This window comes from Canis aureus, chromosome 13, assembly GCF_053574225.1.
Source record: "Canis aureus isolate CA01 chromosome 13, VMU_Caureus_v.1.0, whole genome shotgun sequence".
NCBI lineage: Eukaryota > Metazoa > Chordata > Mammalia > Carnivora > Canidae > Canis > Canis aureus.
The window spans coordinates 44244668-44261722 of NC_135623.1; the positions used below are offsets into that span (position 1 = coordinate 44244668).

The 17055-nt window shown below is 38.1% G+C and overlaps 2 long non-coding RNA genes across 2 annotated transcripts in view; one reads left to right on the top strand and one right to left on the bottom strand.

The window, feature by feature from the left end:
• The window catches only part of LOC144282382 (uncharacterized), a 72809-nt gene that overhangs the window by 45483 nt on the left and 10271 nt on the right, over nt 1-17055 (bottom strand). The gene's annotated exons all lie outside the window — the stretch shown is intronic.
• LOC144282383 (uncharacterized) lies at nt 1296-8429 on the top strand. Its single transcript, XR_013350834.1, has 3 exons — nt 1296-1803; nt 7815-7911; nt 8204-8429. It is a non-coding gene; the product is annotated as an uncharacterized LOC144282383 (long non-coding RNA).

The window sequence follows — 17055 nt, forward strand, 5'->3', positions numbered from 1 at the left end:
AGCTTTCCTATAAAACCGGGCACAAAGCTGTCCATCCATACACCTCAAAATCACCTCTGTGTTCCTTGGTTTCAATAGAATCTTTTTATTCTATAGGGAAGACCAAAGCTGTGGACTGCTGATGAATTATTTAAAGAAGAACCCCATTTTTAAAACATGGGCTTATTTTTTAATTTTCTTTTTTTAATATTCAGTGGGAATGTGTGCTGAGGTTTGGAGGAGAGAGAACCGCCACAGAAATAAGGAAAATGAAGGCCGCTGCACAGGAGGGGCCTCGAAGCAGGAGTGGCACGATCAAAGTGGGGCTTCCTTTTCGTGGGAGAGGGAATGTAGGTTGATAAAACCAAGAGCTGCTTTTGTAAAGGGAGCATCACTAAACGGACAGGGGAGCGTGGGCGCTGTCAACTACAGTGCCACACTCTGCAGGAGATGTAAGGAGGGATCACAGGTGATTAGAAGTGTTTTGAGCTAACTGACTCTCCCAGGTAAGGTTAAGCTTAGCAAGAAGACCCCTGCCAGACTATCGCTCCAGCTTTGATCTGCGCTCAGTAAGCAGCTGGCATTGTGACCCTTTATCAAAAGCACGCGTGAGTGGATGAAAAGATAAAGTGGAAGACGGTAGATAGGAAGTATCCAGGTGTCCACGGTTAATTGCATTAAGCCTCACTTGTCCATCTGTGCATCGCATGGGGTCCTTTTTTATTTTGTATACAAGCATCATCAGCACCGAGCAAAGGCCAGGGAGGTCTCCACTTCCTTCATCAGTGATCTGGAGATTTACTGGTTTCCAGACATCAACTGTATTGTTACATGTTACATTGTCACCACATTCTCTTATGTTCCCTGCTGGGAATGCCTTTTAATAATGACCCACTATTCTAATAGGATGCATCCTGTTTGTTTTAAGTTCATTCAAATCAACAAGTAGGTAAGAAATGCAAGAGCCTGGATCAGAGTAATGGTTCAAAAAAAAAGAAAAAAAAAAAAACAAAACAAAGAGATACTTCCAAGAAAAAATAAGGGAGTTAAAATCCACAGGAGTTAGTTATTAATTGGATTTGGCTGAGGACTAGGGGACTGTGAATTGGGTGACTAAAAAGAGGATGGTGCCGCCAACCGAGGTGGAAAGTAGACTACCTGCTGAGCTCACAGTGCCTAGGGGACACCATTTTAATAAAGAAAGGTCAAGCTCTGCTATGGCAACAAACAACCCCCAAATTTCAGTGGCTTAACAAACTTTTATTCCTGGCTCATATTACAGCCCAGTGCAGTTTGGGCAGCTCTCCTGGGAAGCTCTCCTTCAAGGAGTGACTCGGGAATCCAGACTCCTCTCCTATTATGACGCTCCCATCTTGGAGAACGTTTCTTCCAGCCACGAAGACAGAAGACAGAGATGTATGGAAATGATGCCTATCATCTCCACTCACATCAGACCAGGGGCTAGTGCTCATTTAGTTGATCTCACATTAAATAAAGAAGAAGAAAGCAATGATAGTCTAACTGTGTGCCCAGGAAGAGGAGCCGGGTTGGATAAGCAACTAGCCTGCCTCTGCCACAGACATCCAAGTGACAATAGAGAACGTTGCTGCATATACCAGTCTAGGGTTCAGGGAGAGGGACATGAGACTGAGCTAGAAATGTAAATTTGGACATGGTCAGGTACTTAAACCTAGAAAAATCTATGAGACCAACCAATGAAAGTATATATCATGAGAAAGAAAATCTGAAGAACACCGAGTTTTAAAGAGCCAGAGAAGGAAGAGGCACAGAGAAAGAGAAAGTAGGAAAAGTCACAGGTATAAGGTGAGGAACATAGAAAGTAATAAATTATTTTCTTCTCGTAATGAAGACATGCACTCAGCCTTCTTTGAAGGGAAGCTGGGTGATAGCAAAATGACCATATTTGCAGAGCCAAAGAGGTTAGGTCATTCTCATGGAGAATTTTTATTCCTTCTTGGTAATAGAGGAGCGTTAGAATCTCCAGTTTATAAGTGGGGAACCTGAGGCTGAGAGAAGTAAGTTGCCCCCGTTACACATCCAGATCACACATGAAATTCAGGTACAGGCAAATAGAAACATAAGTTCAGAAAGATCAGGATCCCTACTCCAAGATGATGCTGCCAAGCTTCCCTCATTTATTCAGTAAATATATAACGGATGCTTCAGAGACATTTTCCCTGCCCTGATGGAGCATTTTTCCAAGCACAGGGGTCTTCACCCTCCAACACCCAGGCTGGGGAGCTATTTGGAGCTACATTCCCCTCAATACATACCTCTTCAGCAAGGCTCTAAAGTGGGAAAAATTTCAAGTCTGAATTTGATGGGCCTTCAATATACTTGAAAAGGTGCTTTTCCATTTTTGAGAAGGTGATTCCCTCATCTTTGTTAGCTGAGTAGTTTAGTAATTAGCTTCTTTATCATTTTGTCAAAATGGAGCAAGAAGAGCTAAACAAAGCTAGACGTCAGTGACCCATATTCCATCAATATGAACAAAACGGATAAGGTGACCCAATTTTCAAATCCGTTCCAAGGTAAAGAGCTCAATCTTTTCACACACACACACACACACACACACACACACAAAGTATTCTTCTTTTACATCTATCTATTCATCAACTTGCATAGTATAATATTCTTTTTATAATAAACCATAGAATTTAATATATTCTATGAGATCATGGACATGATCATATAATGCAAACTATCAGGGGAAAACTACAATATTATGATGACTTAACTGGTTTACTATTTTACTTTTTAATTTCAACTTAAGTGCACTCTTTATTCCCCTATAATTATCAGTAAAATTAAATTCTCCTTTCCAATTAGAGTAAAATCTAAATGTTTAGCTGTTGAGCCTCTCTGAGCTCTCTATAAATCTCCTTTAACAGGTAAAATAAAAGCCATATCTGGCACCCTATCAGTCTCCAACAGTGTTATTACACATCGTACATAATAAAAAGATGGTGACTTTTTTTTTATTTTTAAACCCCAACTATAGAAAAGATGTCTTGCTAATGAAATTTTTCCCTATTACTACTAATGAACCTCTAAAGCCAAGTCTTCCCACTGTTACACCCCCGAGGCCTAGTCTAGTATCTGGGACATAGTACCTATTCAATATTTAGTTACTAAATGATTTGAATAGATAAAAGCATTTTATTTACTAAGGATACAGTAAAACATACAAGGTCCCTGCTATCAAGAAGCTTATGTTTTTGTGGTGAGTGATGGGAAATGTAAACAAATAAATAAAATAATTTATTCTGGCATAGCTACTAGTATACTCCTGATTTTTTTTTTAAAGTCCATATTTATACCATTGAAGGTCATCTCTTTAACCAAATGAACAACTTCTGGAAGAATAAGCATGGTATGATAGAAGTGGGCATACCACCAGCCAATTCTGTCTGCTAATGCTTAGTGATCCAGCTTGACCAGCCTTGCATTCCATCCCTGTAAGAAACAGATGATCCAAACCACTCAGCTCCAGCCAAGTAACTACTAAAATAGCCCGGGGACACTTAGTGTTGCCTGTCTTTCACACAAGGCTGAAGAATCCACCAGAACAAAGCTTAATTTCAATTATTCTATAGGATAAAAACTCAAGACTGATGTTATCTAGGTGTATAGATATAAAATTGTAATGGTTCACCTAAGAACATTGTTCTGGGTCAGCTGTGTGCGTGCCTATCTGACATGTCTTGCACACATAGTTTTAACTTGTCCCCATCTGATTGAAGGTAAACACAGTAGCCCTCGGCAACATTGAAAATCAAGACAAGTCTGTCTGTGATGCCTCGCCTCCTCTTTCTGTACCCTGCTATATTATGCTCACATACTCACTGTATCGGAAAGGATTTGTGCAGGAAAATGGAAACCACTCTAAGTATTTCAAGTAAACTGTATTGAAATTCAGAGAACTAGGTGTTTTTAAAATCCTCAGAAGGGTTTGAAGAATGGTTAGCAATGAGATCAACTAGAACACCAGAGAAAATGATTTGGGGGGTAAGAGGAAGGTTCAGGTTTAGACATTTAATTTTCAAATAGAGCCTGAATAAAGTAGCCCTTGTTTTCTCCAAGAACAAAAATTGCCTATCAAAAAGCTTCTGTTAAAGATCTTAACCCTTTCAAGAAATTGTGACCTCAAGAGTAAATTTCTAAAATGGTACATAAGCAAAGTCTATTCCATGGAAATAAATATTTACTCTAAAAACATCATTTGGAATTGGAAAATAAGGAAGTAAAGCTAATGTCCAGCATTTAAGGGGACTGCTATAAAAGAAGGAGCCTTCCAAAGATCAAAGATAATATAATAATTAATTCCAGCCTTTGTCTTTTGTTATAATAGTGTAGGTTTAGGTACTTTGGGGTTATCCCATCCCCTCTTACCTTTTCTAAGCCCTAGGAGTCTGTAGGTTGTTTATGCACCACAATTAGCAATGTTACTCATTACAGTAGCCCTAGATCTAACAGTCAACCTTCTCATGTTCAAGAATTTGACAGTCATTCAAGGCAATGTATCCAGAATCACTTTATACTTTAAAAATAAAATTAAACTTGGAAGGGGAAAATTTTGACTATAATAAAGTTTAGAGTTTATGTGCTTCTAGAACCAAAACCTGTTCTATTTCTCTATTTTTGTTTGTAATAAGTACTGATGGTTTCCAATTCTCTTTGAAGCTCTGCCCATGCTGGTATTCCCAGCCATTACAGGCACCTGTGGCAGTCCTTTGCTTCTTCAGAGCTGCACAAAGAATCTGCTCCCTCTTCACATGGTGCTTGGCCCTGACTGGCTAAGACCATGAGCATCTATAGAAGCAAAGCATCCTTGGGGGCTTTGATACTCTGCATCTTTTTTTGTGCCAAAAATTTTTAAACAGATATCTTACTCTCCTGACTATTTATTGTCCCGCAAAAGGACTGGTTGCTCATTACGCAGAAGATTGGTTTTATACCTACCACCTAGTTTTTCTGTTTACCTTGCTTTATCAATATTTGTATACAAAATGGTGCAGTCCTTTGCTACTTCAATATATTCTGGATCAGTGTCCAAAGAACAGGGACATAGTGGACCATCCCTCTAATACAACAGTACTCTGAGTTTTTAATCCAGGTCCTACTTTCACAGAGGAAAAGACCCCATGACCTTCCTATCCTTAGCATCTCCACAGAAGAACAATGAGAATGAAGAATTAGAGCAGAACTAAATGACATTTAACATAATAATAACACAGTGATTTTCCAAAAGGACCAATCAAAGCAAAACCTTTTAAAAAGCAGCCACCGGATGCTGTGACTCATCCCAGACCACACCAGTGAGGCACTGATAACAATGTATCTTGGCTACAAGTTCTTGAAGTTCAGAAATTCTACCCACATGTAAATATGTAAGACCAGAGTTTTATGACAATGGTAAACATCATGTAATGAATAGAGTTGTTATGACTTTGAACAACAGAAACAAATACTGGATAACTTCAACACAAATTATCCAGAGAGAGGAAGAGAGGGAATTCACTGAAAGGGAAATGACAGAGAAATCAATGTGTTTGGAAAGAACAGGAACTGGGCAAACCTCTTGACACTTTGATCTTGGACTTCCAGCCTCCAGAACTATAAGAAATACATGTCTATTGTTTAAGCCTGTGGTATTTTGTTATGGTAGCCCTAGCAGATTAATATAGTCTAGAGATTGTTTTTTTTAATAAAGTCTAGAGATTCATGTAACATTTTTATGTAAAAACTGATGAGAAGTCAAACTTCTTTTGATCGTGTCATGGCCCCATGTGCTCCAGGTGGTTTCAGACTGTGCCTTGGAGACCTGCTCCAAGAAGGCATGTTCAGCCAAGTTGACTTTCTCTTGGCAACTGTTCCAAAGTTGCTTTCATTTAAACCACAACACATCTTATAAACTAAAAAAGATGAACTGTCAACAATTATCACCAGAGTCATTTTCCTCAAAGATGCTCCCAGTCTAAATGAACCTTTCACTGCCCAAGTATAAAATATGCCCTAATTTAATTCTATTTGGCAAACAAGTACCATATGCTATTGTTTGTGTTGCACTAAATTAGCCTCTGATAACACAGAGAAAAAATGAGATCCAGTCCCTGACTTCAAGGAACTCAGAATGTAATGGAGTAGACAATGTGAAAAAATAATTAAAGTTCACTGTAATAATATTTATATAAGGTGTTACAGAACCATGTTTTTCAAACTAGAGTATTATTATTCTATAAGGGTACAAAAAATGATGCCAGAAAATACCCAAATTCATAGTGTACATATGGTTTGTTATCCCACAACTTCAATTGTAGTTGAAAGCTTGGAGATTAAAATTGTTATTTAACTCATGATAGATAAATATTATTTTTATAATTGAGTCTACGATGCAAAATTCAAGTTGGGATAGCAGACCCTGGGATCTACCATCCATCACTTCACCTTGCTATTGAAGCTTTTGTGGGTAGATGTTTGTGAAAAACATTCAAAGGGACCCAAAGCCTTCACTCCTTCCTCCCCCAGCTTCTCTGTATAAATTGATAATACAAATTTTTATGCTTTTTAATCTTTGTGGAATTAATGAGTGTAATACTATGTTGACTCTTTATGTTACCCTCAAGAGATTTTTTTTCTGTTATTCAATGTACCTTGAAAGAAGAAAAAAAGTCCCCCTGCCCTACTACATCTAGGTCCCCAAAAGAATATTAAGAACACACATACATATGAACATTCAAATCCTATTGAAAATTTACAAAATCTTCTTTGCAGAGTTTAGTTTTTAACAGAGAAAAAAAGTCTTCTCACTATAAGAGATATCTTTTGTATTTATAAGATTATATACCTAATAAGCATCTTTGCTACTGATATAAAATTAATTTAGCTAGCATCTAAATGCATTTAGATACCTTCCCAGGTCAAAGACAAGTAAAACATTATTTAAAAGGAAGCGACTGGGCAGCCCGTGTGGCTTAGCAGTTTGGCGCTGCCTTCAGCCCAGGGTGTGATCCTGGAGACCCGCGATCAAGTCCCACGTTGGGCTCCCTGCATTGAGCCTGCTTCTCCCTCTCCCTGTGTCTCTGCCTCTCTCTCTCTCTCTCCCCTCTGTGTATTCTCATAAATAAATAAATAAATAAATAAAATCTTAAAAAAAAAAAAGAACCCAGAGGGTGAAGGGAAAAGTATAAAAAATAATAAATAAATAATAAATAAATAAATAAATAAATAAATAAATAAATAAATAAATGGAAACGACTAACACTTCCGAGTCTGAAAGTCTGTCAATAGGCAGGTATTTATTAAATAGTAATTGGGTACAGAGGCCAGTTCCAAGAACAGTGGAGAAATAAGAAAAGCAATATAAGATCTGGTCCCAGCCCTATAAGAGGTTCTTTTGGAAAAACAAAACCCACACTCTGCTTCTTACAGTTTCTAATGGCAAAAACTCTTTTTAAGTTCAACGGCAGATCATGTCTTTGACTCTAGATGGAAAGCAGGTTAATGGAGTTTCAAAGAACCAGTCAAGATAAACCTAGTAAACCAACAAGGTGACAGGTGACATGATCTGATCTCAACCCCTAGCTTCTCTCTGCACAGAGTTTCATTAACTAATTTAAGGGAAGATATGTATCACAACAGTTTATATTTACAGTTAACAGTTTATATTTTTATAAACTGCACACTTTTTACTAAATAAACCAGCAAATTGTTCCAGGAATTCTCCTTTGTGGATTTAAGAGCAATGAGAGTAACTTCTATCTTTACATTATTCTTATTTGTGGCTCTTGTTTTCTTCTTTGTTACTTCCTTAGCTTGCTTTACTGGCATCATCAAACATCGTTTTCTTCCTGCAGTTGCGCTCTAGAAATACCAGAGGAAGTGAAAACACAAAAGATAAACATAAGCCGGGTGACTGGGTGATGGGCATTGAGGGGGCACGTGGTGGGATGAGCACTGGGTGTTATGCTATATGTTGGCAAATTGAACTCCAATTAAAAAAGAAAGAGAAAAAAGAAAAACATAAGCCAAAAATGTGAGAGTCTTCTTAAAAATGAACTCAATAGTTTTGAGTACCAATAAGCCACGTGACACAGGCAGGCAATGATAAACTTTTTGCTATGGTATACACTGGTAACCATAAATTGATCCTTTTTTTTTCTTTTTAATGCATGTTGCGTTGTTCATTTCATATGGACATAAGTGATGTTGTAGATTATAAGATTATACCAAGATACAACTATGGGACTGGGCAAGATGAAGAAGCACACAAAGAGAAGAGAAATAAGAAATGAGCCATGATTTGAAGACTGGATGCTTATATTGGAGCTAGTATGTTCTTACAACATAATGAGTCATGAAAGATTCTCCTGAGAGGCAAGACATGTTTGGAGGGGGAATATTATAATCTTGAGCAAACAATAAACTGTGATGTGGCAAATTTCCTTCCTCATCTATATTTTAGGTCATTTTTGTACAATGTGAGAATAAATTTAGTGGATTCTATCTAGGGGTACCCTTACTAATGCACCCACAAACCACAACTTGTCACAAGTGTAGAAGGAACATCAGATATCTATTGTACAGACTGTAAACTTTCTTTCAGAATTCACTGTCTTTCCCTAAAAGGATCCACATCCTCCCTATTACTGGGAGCACTTACAACAACAGTATCAACTATCTAGATTTGATCCTTGACTTTCCCAAGATTATTAGTAATCTTGGGAAGGTTACTTAACCTCATAGGGTTTTTTTGTGAAGATTAAATATGATGTGGTATGTAGTGCACTTAACATACCGTAACTGCTCAATAAAAGTTACAGAAAAAGACAAGGAGTGAGAGGTAGGTGATAACAGATAGATGATAGATTATAGATAGATGATAGATAGATAGATAGATAGATAGATAGATAGATAGATAGATAATAGAAGAGAGAGAGTGCTTTATTTAGTGTTTATTTTCAAAATAATGGTTTATATTACATGGAGTTACAAAGATGTTGCTACATGTGTGAAGTCACAGTCTAAATTTAGACATTTTAATTTAAAACCTTAGGGGTGTTGGTTAATTTCATAATTATGCCTGAAAATCCTATTGAGTAGCAATTCTATCTGATTGTCTTCTCTGTGTTCTTAGATTAGGGCATCCTCATTCTACAGTAGTTGAAACTTACAATTTGAAATCAGCATCTTTCATTGTGTTGAGTATTTATTTTTCAAATCAAATTCACTTCCTTTTGGGTAGATTTTAGTAGTGATAGAAGACAAAGTCTCAGTGTATTAACACTGCCAGTGTTAATAACCTGTGTACAATTTAGAGCAAAATAACCTAGATAAAAACTTTTGCTTCAGTTATTACAGAATAACCAGTACCAGATTTGCTTCCTGCAAAAGACAATTCTACAACTGGGCAAAGTGTATAAAGTAGCTGTTTTAAGACATTGAACAGAAGGAAACACGCAACGTGAGGCTGAGTGGAGATTGGCAATCTCACTGAGCCGAGGAAGCAATGAGAAGAGTTCCAGGTGGCTAAAGTGACCGAAATTGGTAGGGCTACCTAATGGAAAGAGGAAGCCACACAGATAAGGTGAGGCTCCCAAAAAAGGTGAGGATTCATTGTAGGCTCTTGGCCCAGAATTTATATTTTACCATCTATCTGAGCATCCTTTAGCCCAGTCAGGTTGACACATAAAATTCACCATCATAGGCATCCGCCGTGACTCCTCTACTTAGAGATAAACCTAGTCCATGTCAGGAAATCATCCAGGGTCTACAGAGGCCAACAGTTTAGAAGCCCCTCCAAGGTTTCACCTTATATACTCAGCAATCTTGTAACCTCCATTTTAGAGACAAGGGAACTGAGGCTGAGAGAGACTGATAGGGCTTTCAGCACAATCATAACTCTGCTGGTTCTGCTTCAGGGCTCTTCATGACACCACAGCTTTGGGTTGAGGAAAACAATGAGATTAGCCACCTGAGCTGGTAAAGGAGAAGGAGTTTTGGGGTGGATGATGACAATGTAACCATGAGCAGTTACTGGAATTCCCTATGTGAACTGTCGGGGGGAAAGAGAGTAGATGTGGTATTTCAGACATAGGATGGGAACCTGCATCTGGAACCACCAAGTCTCTTTTCTTTTAAAGTTCATTTAAATTTTCCTACTCACACAACAGAAGTAATATGTGTTAATTTTTTAACTTGCATAAATTGAGGAAAATTTTACAATATTCTATTAAACGCCAGGATCATCCTAAGCCAGAGCAAGGTATGTGAAAGTTCACCATATCTGGCTGAGTTTTAAAGATTTCAAGAGCACTTTCCTTGGGATTTGCTTGGTTATGCACTACCCATGCTTATCTAATATACTTGTGTAATTATTATACGAATTATTGATTTTGCAGGATTCATATTCTCTGCAATTTTTCATTGATTAGTCCAGGGTTGATTTTATTGAAGGCTAAACAAGGACCTCCAGGAATTGAAAAAGCACAAAAATGAATGCAATTCTGGATTTCATTGTATCTACTGAGCCTGATGTGGTAACTTTGCTAGCATTTGTGAGCTGAAATTCCTAAGTACCAGCAGAAGGCTAGGAAGCTTCTGGCAATTTTAAGAAAGATTTTTAAGTTCAATAATAAAAGTTTATTGAAAGCACCTCTGATTTTCTTGTCCTGCCCTTTTTTATGGGGTTGGTTGTTTTGCTAAATTAGGTTTGAGGTTCACTCGCTTTGTTATAGCACCACGTTAATGAGGCCAAGATGTCAGGCTCCATCTCTATAGTGACAAACTGTGCCCCTAACCTCCGGGAGTTTCCCTGGTAGATGAAAGCAGGGAGGATATTTCCACAAAACTGGAAAAACAACATTATGGCCTGAGCACTGAGACAGGCATTACTTTCATTTATACAAAATAGCAAATTGTTCCCCTCCATTAAAAAAGAAAACCCAAAGGAAATTATTAGTGTCATAGAAGAAATGAAGTTGCAAAAAAAAAAAAAAAAATAGAAGGTCCAAAAATGATTAACAGAGAACCATACCCATAATTTAAAAGATGGAAATTTTCAGCCATTTGGCTTGAGATGCCCCAGTGATTACTCGGCATAAATGTGCTAAACAGTCCAGGTTGCACATCGAGTAATTAAAATCTGATTAATTCTTATCGGGTTAGAAAAGGGTGCTGCTTTTTACCCCCAAAACAAATTGGCAGTGCACCTGAACATTAAATTTAATTTGTCATTTTGCACATTTGACTGGCTCTATTATAATATACTTAAAAGCACATTTGCCGCTCTATCCTTTTTTGACATCAGTTCTTTCTACACTATGTACATTAGGTAAATACTAAAATGTAGATAGGACAAAGTACTTTTAAAATTCTCTCATTTAAGAACATCACAATGAGCTAATTGTAATTCAAGATATCAACATTGCTTCTTGGCAGTCACTACCAGAAAAAAAATAATAAAATGTGAATGAACAAATTACTGTTTAAACAGCAATACTTCTGATAATTAGCAGATATATGGAGGGGTAAATATGGGGGGGAAATTTGAAAAGGGAAAAAGGGGATTTAAATTTAAATAGGATTTTTTAATGTTTCCCCCATTGTGCAAAAGTCCATCTTTAATTCATATTACAGTGAGTAATTTGTAATGCTGTGTCAAAATAGATATGCAAAAAGGATATGCATTTGAATTTTAAATCTGATCCCTAAGTTTGAATTTAATATAGCGCCCTAACTGAGTCCTGTATGTAGAAGAGGAACTTTGAATCTGTTTTGAATGTCACAAGGATCAGCAATCATGCATAGTGTTATCATTGTTCATTATCTACCATGACTTGTGAAAGGAACATGAAATGGCATTAATCATTATTTTCTACTACTAATAATATACTTTCAATGCAAATTTCACCATTTTCTAAATATCTGGCAGGAGGAACTTCTCCTTCATTGCACCTACAAACCACCCCTTCTTTATTCTTGATTTGCGGCTAGAGGCTTTGGTGACTGATTTTTGTGATAAAATTCATCCCCCCACCCACAAGGAAAGATTTAGTCCTTCTGACATTAAAGAAAATTTGAACTCCTGATCCCAAGCCCAAATATCTAGAATCATAAAATCATTGAACCTCAAGAGACCCAGCCCTCATTTGTCAGAGACGGCAAAAAAGGCCCTTTCGGTAGACTGACTTGTCCAGGGTCACCTGGTTCATTAGAGGCAGATAGGGAAATAGAAGCCAGAGCTCCTGACTGTTCTTCCCTATGTACAAAATGAGCAGAATAACATCACCTTTACAAGCAAATGCTTTGGTATCAAACAGATGTAGGTTTGAATCCTGATTCTGCCAATTATTGTTTTAATTTCTACATGTCACATCATTGTGAGGATTCAAATGATATAATGCACAAAATGTACTTAGCCCTAGGGCTGGCAAAAAAAAAAGTAAATGTTCAATAAATATTAACAATGGGTGTTATTTTTTTAAAAATTTTATTTATTTATTCATGATAGACAGAGAGAGAGACAGAAACACAGGCAGAGGGAGAAGCAGGCTCCACACTGGGAGCGCAACATGGGACTCGATCCCGGGACCCCAGGATAGCGCCCAGGGCCAAAGGCAGGCACCAAACCACTGAGCCACCCAGGGATCTCCAGTGAATGTTATTATTAACTCATGTTGCCTTAAACAAGAACCTTTTTCCAGATAAATAATTTAATGTCTCCCGATATAAGTGTGTGTGTGTATATGTGTGTGTGTGTGTGTGTGTGTGTGTGTATATATATATATATATATATATATATATATATATATATGCCTGATGGTGGACTAGGACCTTGCTGACTTACCTCTTGAATGCTGGTGATAACAAAACAAGTTCCATGTGAGATGTGAGGAAAACTGCCATAGCATGACAACAGTTTTCAGTTCCCTGCATTGATAGAGCAGCTTATAAACCACAGTGGAATGTATTATTGTGTTTCAACACTAAACAACCTTGTGGGATAGGCAGAGAAGACACTCTTAAATCCATTTAATAGTGAAGCAAATGGAGACTTAGGTAAGAAGTGATTTGCCTAAAGGTTATACTGTCAGTAAGGATGAAGCTTGGGTCAGGACCAATGCTCTGCCTCTGATATCTGCCTTTGGATGCTTGCATTATCTATCATCAACAGGGGAAAACAAGAAATTCAAAGAAGCCAACATCACTTAACGCAAGTGAGATCAATGTGTTTTCTACTGCCTAAAATGATCCTGGTGATCTTATTTGTCTGCCCATCCAACTCCCAGCATAAACCTATCCCCTGCAACACAACTGGAAAATAAACAAACAGGGTAATGAGATAAGGGACAGGAGCTGGTGGTCTTTACTCAATCCAGAGTTGCGTGTGTGTATATATGTGCATGTGCACACAAGTGTGAGTAGTCAAGGGAAAAGGAGAGGAGACAGGGAGAGAGAAAGATTGACTGGAAGTCTAATTGCTTAACTGGATACGTTCAGCTTGTCAGTACCAGGACAAGAGCACGAGAGCCCTAAGTACAGTTAAGTAGCTGTAGGCTAAAAGTCAGAAATGGAATAGAAGGGGGTCACTGTGGTAGGTACCATCTAGAAGGGGCCCTAAACCCTTGTTAGGGATGCAGACGAGTGTATCCACCAGAGCTCTGCCCAGTGAGAACACAGTATGTGAGTGAAATTTGAGAAGGCTTTGGGAGGTGGGACTCCACAAGGGTCTTCCTCCAGTGCTACTGTATTAATACAGACTTTGGGGTTTAAATAAGATGGCCATATAATTTATCCTCTCAATCAGGACATTTCTGAAAGTGAAATAGGGCACTATTTATAATTAGCTGAGACAACAGGTATAAACCAGGGCTGTCCCAAACAAACCAAGGCATATGCTAACCCTTGTTTCAGATGTTGGAAATTAAATCAAACTAGCTTAATCAAAAGGGCATTTATTGGTGCCAATGTTTGAAAAGTCCAGTGGTAAGTCTGACTTCAAGGATGCCAGGACCCAATGATTTCAAGATTCAGCCTCTCTCTCTCTCTCACTCCATTTCCTATCTCACAGTGACCCTAGCATCTGCAGGCTTACATCATGCATTCTAGCAACATCAGCTTTTCCTTCCCAATGCTCTACAGAAGTGCCGGGTCAGGGTTTCATTGGTCCATTCATCCAGTTGCTATGGCCATGAGGAAATGGAAGATTGATAGGTCAAATCCAGACCATAAATCCACCTCTGGAATTGGGGTAGGGGGTAAAAGAGAAGAAGAGTCATCTACCAAAATCACATGGACCAAGCTCAGGTAAGAGATTACTCCGCAACAGAAAAGCAAGGCATAAATTTACAAGAGGGAGGATTCTACTGGGCAGGACTTTTGTTTGGCTATTAATAATAGACAACATTTTTTTGTAGGATCCCTATGCGCTAGGACTCATGTTAATTGTGCCATATGGATTATCCACTTCTATAAACTAAATACTATTATTATAGACATAACTGCGGTACATAGAAATTAAGCAACTTGCACAAAGTCACAAACCAGGACATGAAGCCAAGATTGAAGTCTAGGCAGTTGGATTCCAGAGTCCACACTCTTAGCTCTTACCCAGGGTGCCATGCCTTACAGACATTGGGTTATGTCTTAGAACAAGAAAGAAAATGTTCAGAGCTACCACCAGTGGCCCTCTACTTTCAACATTTTCATAACTCTAAATAAATGTTGAACATTTATTTGATATTGCTAGTGTGAAGCTATGCTCAAAAATGCTCCTGCCCAGAGCCTTCCACGACACTTGTATGTTTTGGTCCAACTCTGAGTGGATTAGAAGAAAAAACCTAATACTGACACACAAACAGACACATAGATCAATGTATCAGAATAGAGAACCCAGAAATGGACCCTAACTCTATGGTCACTTAATCTTCAACAAAGCAGGAAAGAATATGCAATTGAAAAAAAAACAATCTCTTCAATAAATGGTATTGAGAAAATTGGACAGCCACGTGCAGAAGAATGAAATGGACCACTTTCTTACACTAAAATAAAACTCAAAATGGATAAAATACCTAAATGTGATACAGGAATCCATCAATATCAAAGAGGAGAAAAAAGGCAGAAACCTCTTTGACCTTGGCTACAGCAACTTTTTGCTAGACCCATCTTCAAAGGCAAGGGAAAAATAAGCAAAAATGAACTATTTGGACTTCATCAAGATAAAAAAAGCTTTTGCACAGCAAAGAAAATAGTCAACAGAACTAAAAGGTAACCTATGGAATGGGAAAAGACATTTGCAAATGTCTTATCAGGTAAAGGGCTAGTATCCATACTATTCTATAAAGAATTTATCAAACTCAATACTACAAAATTTAAAAATCCTCTCAAGAAATGGGCAGAAGACATGAACAAACATTTCTCCAAAGACATACAAATGACACATGAAAAAAGGCTCAACATCACTCAGTATCAGGGAAATACAAATCAAAACTGCAATGAGATACCACCTCACACCAGTCAGAATGGCTAAAATTAACAAGTCAGGAAACAACAGATGTTGGCAAGGATGCAGAGAAAGGGGAACTCTCTTTCAGTATTGGTGGGAATACAGACTGGTGCAGCCACTCTGGAAAACAGTGTGGAGGTTCCTCAAAAAGTTAAAAATATAGCTATCCTATGACCCAGCAATTGCACTACTAGATATTTATCCAAAGGACACAAACATAGTGATTTAAAGAGGCACCTGCACCCCAATGTTTATAACAGCAATAGTCAAACTATAGAAAGACCCCAGATGTCCATCAACAGATGAATGAATAAAGAAGATGTGGTGTATATATACATTACTCAGCCATCAAAAAAGAATGAAGTCTTGCCATTTGTCACAACATGGTTGGAACCAGAGGTAATTATGCTAAGCAAAAAAAAGTCAAACAGAGAAAGATATCATATGATCTCACTCATATATGGAATTTAAGAAACAAAACAGATGAATATAGAGGAAGGGAAGGAAAAATAAAATAAGATGAAATAAGAGAGGGAAACAAACCATAAGAGATTCTTTTTTTATATATAAATTTATTTTTTATTGGTGTTCAATTTGCCAACATATAGAATAACACCCAGTGCTCATCCCGTCAAGTGCCCACCTCAGTGCCCGTCACCCAGTCACCCCCACCCCCCGCCCACCTCCCCTTCCACCACCCCTAGTTCGTTTCCCAGAGTTTGGAGTCTTTCATGTTCTGTCTCCCTTCCTGATATTTCCCACTTATTTTTTCTCCTTTCCCTCCTTTCCCCTTTATGCCCTTTCACTAATTTTTATATTCCCCAAATGAATGAGACCATATAATGTTTGTCCTTCTCCGATTGACTTACTTCACTCAGCATAATACCCTCCAGTTCCATCCACGTCGAAGCAAATGATGGGTATTTGTCGTTTCTAATGGCTGAGTAATATTCCATTGTATACATAAACCGCTTCTTTATCCATTCATCTTTCGATGGACACCAAGGCTTCTTCCACAGTTTGGCTATTGTGGACATTGCTGCTATAAACATCGGGGTGCAGGTGTCCCAGCGTTTCATTGCATCTGTATCTTTGGGGTAAATCCCCAACAGTGCAATCGCTGGGTGTAGGGCAGATCTATTTTTAACTCTTTGAGGAACCTCCACACAGTTTTCCAGAGTGGCTGTACCAGTTCACATTCCCACCAACAGTGCAAGAAGATTCCCCTTTCTCCACATCCTCTCCAACATTTGTGGTTTCCTGCCTTGTTAATTTTCCCCATTCTCATGGGTGTGAGGTGGTATCTCATTGTGGTTTTGATTTGTATTTCCCTGATGGCAAGTGATGTGGAGCATTTTCTCATGTGCTTGTTGACCATGTCTATGTCTTCCTCTGTGAGATTTCTGTTCATGTCTTTTGCCCATTTCATGATTGGATTGTTTTTTTCTTCGCTGTTGAGTTTAATAAGTTCTTTTTAGATCTTGGAAACTAGCCCTTTATCTGTTACGTCATTTGCAAAATCTTCTCCCATTCTGTAGGTTGTCTTTTAG